This window comes from Montipora capricornis, chromosome 3, assembly GCF_036669925.1.
Source record: "Montipora capricornis isolate CH-2021 chromosome 3, ASM3666992v2, whole genome shotgun sequence".
NCBI classification, from domain to species: domain Eukaryota; kingdom Metazoa; phylum Cnidaria; class Anthozoa; order Scleractinia; family Acroporidae; genus Montipora; species Montipora capricornis.
The window spans coordinates 31,326,027-31,329,982 of record NC_090885.1 but is presented as its reverse complement, the minus strand read 5'-3'; the positions used below and the strand labels follow the sequence as shown (position 1 = coordinate 31,329,982).

Below are 3,956 nucleotides of genomic sequence, written 5' to 3'. Positions count from 1 at the left end.
AAATTGACTTGACGTCCGATAGCACAGTTTTCCCGCTCGCTGAATTCTGATTGGTCAATTTAAATTTCAGTAGTTCTCGCCGTATGCACGGAGGGACCTTCGACGACGACGACCTCTGGCGACGTCATCCGGAGAAGGCCATAACGTAAGGAAGTATTTATGAAAGTCAAGTAGATAACTTCTATTATATATATTTCGGCTGGCCAATACCAGCCTTCATCAGGTTTATTTGGAGATGTAGAGAGTTTACAGGATATATATACACATGTTTCAAAGTAATTAAAGAGGTTATCCTGAAATGATAAAGTAACGTGATTGGCCAGCGGAAATATTGTTCAAAGAAATACATTTTCGCAGTAGTCTACTTGACTTTCATAAGTACTGTTTAATCAATTTTGATTGGTCACGATGTTCCCTGATCCAACACTAGTACTGTGCAAGACTTATCGTCTACGGTTTTTGTGAAGGTTTTAAAACCTCAACTTCACTAACTGAAGGAAGATAATGGCTATACACAAGCATTTTGAACAAGTCTTTCCCGTTCTTTGTAAATTTGCAACGTCGGTAAAACTCTTGAGCACAAGGCATTAGATTTTGACAAGAGATTACCTTAAAGTTTCCTAATGAAGTTAGTGGGTAGTTCGTGGTGGGTCAGTTGTTTTTAGAATTTGAATAAACTGGAACAGTTGCGAAAAAACTGAAAGTTTAAAACGTTAACTTGGAATTTCATTTGCCGTTGCTGCCGTAGATCGTATGTCCCTACTGACTGCTAAGGGCCCGGTAGGGTACCTACTTACCAGAGTGGAGTAGCATCCGAAAACTATGCCAAATCGAGAGATATTAGTTATAGTACTCACCATTAAATATTCCGTGGTCCTTCTAGCAGTATTGACTCAGCTAAATGATGCAAAGAGACGTTTCAATGAATGAAGAGATAAAACGATCAGAGTTTCAACTCTCGCAAGTATTCCGATGAAATGCGGTTAAAATCAAGAATAATGTTTTTGTTTTCAACTTATTAGACATGCATCAAGCGAAGGCAGAGAAAGTTCTGGCTGTTTCATTCGGTTGCCTTGTTTTTTTATGATTCAATGAATTAACGAAAAATGCGAGATTTTATGAACAACTGGAGCGAATTTGACACACCCATCAAAAAGCTACAAATTATGCCACGTATAGTCTAGACTTAATACAATGGCCGATCGAAAATTCTTTGATATTGATAACCCATGCTCTACAAAGGATATTAGGATTGAAATAATTCCGGTATTAGCCCATTCATGAGCAAATTAATGGTCTTCAGAGAATTTTAGCGTAAGTCGAGAATGCAAATTGCCTTTGCTTGCATGTTGCACTTGGGAAGAACATAATAGCTATATAACGTTATGCACTGAAACCAGTTTGAATGTGTGCGACTGATCGCACCGGCAAAATTAGCGAAAGCAACGTTGTCGCACCGTGTGTACACTTCCGGCAACAAGTTGCTGCGACAAATTATAAATGAAGCAATGAGAGAGCGTCATATGGTTCGCCATATTGAGTTAGAAAGCTTGTTCACATTCCCCCTCATAGGAGATCACTGCGTGTCGGCACCGAACAGGCGTCAAGGAAAATGTTGCAAGGAATATTAATTGCGAATGTTGCTGCTAATATTGTTGCTAAACTTGTCAAGGAAAACTTGTTCATCGTCTACACGAGCAACGATAATTGTCAAGAAATTGTGAAGGAAAACTCGCTCCTGTAAACGGGGCTTTTAAACTTAAAAAAATATCATTTATGTACTGGAAATGACACAGAACAAAGTGATCATAAGGCGTAAATTTATTATATTGACAATCATTGTAAGCAAGGACGGTAGGAGGCGCAGTTTTCAGTTTTTCTTAGATCCTATAACATGAACAATGAACCAAGTTATGTATACCTTAATCTTTAGCCGAAGGGTGGAAGAGGAAAAGATGGCACTGGTGTCGTACTTTGTGGACCGTTTGGGGACTTATTCATCATCTAATTTGTGTTTCATGGAAACTGTCCAAATTTCTATCCGTCGGAAGTCATTCTAATGGTTGTCATTCCCAATATATGATTTAATGCCAGTTGCAAAGAGGAATTTATATTCACAAACCTGTGTGAAGTCTAAACGGCAGGCTCTCATTTTTTTGTTCCTCTTTGTCGTCGACAAGTTGTCACAAATTTCCTGCTGTATTTTTCAATCTTCAAATTTAAATTGCTTTGAAACTAATTAAGTTTACCTTTGACTGTCTCTGTTTATTTAAAGGTTTATTATTATTTCGTGAAATATTTACCGAAAATTATTTTTTAAAATCTAAACCATAAATATGCTAAGTACGGATAAAGTTTTTGGAAGGTGACTAAATCCTTCAGTACACCAAATTTGAAGGGCACTTGGCAGAAAGTCTTTTTCTTTTTTGAACGCCCACGTGTAGCAATTGAAAATCTAGGATAAGCAATGTTCAAGAAGAGTCATGTGAGTCAATAGGAATTACGTAATCCGTGATAATGATAACAATTTATGGTCCAAGAAGTGAAATTATGGTTTTCACCTTATGTGCTGTGCTCTTTGGCGTCGCGTCCCACAAAGTTTATGAACAAGCCAGGGTTTCAAGCAAGTATACTACGGTTTGCCGTCCTCATCCAAGGCGAATAGAAGTATGGAACTCTATAAAGTATGCAGATGTCATTCAAACCTGGCACTTTCTCCTTCGATAACAGTATAAAGGCGGCCATGAATCGATGACCTCCGATCCACAGCTTAATCCAGCGCTCTTGTCATCGTAACGCTGAACTTGGATATTCGCAAAGAACGATGTTTACGATGTTAATTTGCCAGTTGTGACAAAACCGATTATTGCATCAAACGTCGATTTTTGCATCGTGTACGTGACGCGGCAAACAGAACTGGCCTCAGTTGTTCAAACGATGGATAGCGCTATCCGCCGGATAAATCACTATCCACTGGATAACTCACTTGGTTTCACTTTCGAGAGCAGAGATCCAATATGGCGGCTGATAAACTTCCACGTGTTTAATGCGTAGAACGCTGAAATACTGCAACAGCGAACTGGCTTCAAATGAAATCGCTCACCTCGTAGTCTTCTACTGTTAAAGAATGTACTTCTTGAATTTGTTCACTTCTGACACCATGTTTATCGCTATGAAAGGTGGCAATACTCAAGGAAACGAATAAGACAAACAACATTTAACGAAGCCATGCTTTTAATCTCCCCTCCCCTGAATTCTGGGAAAGCCCTAAAAAAAACTCAATCGGCTTTGCTAGTGTTTATCCGCTGGATCGTGATTTATCCACTGGATTTTGAACAACTGGTGCTAACTGGCCCCTAGGTGTTACTTGTGATAAAAGTATGACAATTCTCTTATTTTATCTTCTCTCCTTCTTTTGAGAAGTAGCTCCATCTTCTGTTGCTCAGGCGTAAGAAATGAGCTGAATTAAACAAGGTTCTCAAATTTAACCCTGGGTTAGTGTGAACTTTTGATTCTAGTTTATTTTCCAATCAATATAGATTTCCTGAAAGATTTTTGCTCCTTCTGCTGTGACTTAAGGCCTGGCCAAACGCTCCCAATATTTCAACGCAAAATTTTGCAGCATTGTTGACATGTGTTGGTTGAATGGACTGGTCAAACGCGTGCAACATATCGCAACAGGGTAGCCAAACGTACTCAACATGTTGTTCCCAACAATGTTCCAAGATGTTGCATTGAAATGTTGCGGGCGGTTGGCCAGGCCTTTACACTTTCCTTTACGTTGAGCATAATATAAAATTTTGAACGCACTTTCAGAGGGCGAAATTAAAACCTCGATATATTTTTAATCGCGGGTTGGCGTTAAGGTGCTTTCAAACAAATGGGCTCTGGCGTTAAACGCAAGGCTGAATTTCTTGCTGCAACACCTACGCCTGTGCAGAGAATCTGGCAATAAA

At 39.1% G+C, this 3,956-nt stretch overlaps 1 long non-coding RNA gene across 2 annotated transcripts in view; it reads right to left on the bottom strand.

The window, feature by feature from the left end:
• Window positions 1-6: 6 nt before the first annotated feature.
• LOC138042891 (uncharacterized) overlaps window positions 7-3,956 on the bottom strand; it is a 13,391-nt gene continuing 9,441 nt past the window's right edge. For both annotated transcript variants that reach the window (XR_011131118.1, XR_011131119.1), the window contains one exon: window positions 7-897. This is a non-coding gene — a long non-coding RNA (uncharacterized lncRNA). The remainder of the gene's footprint in view (window positions 898-3,956) is intronic.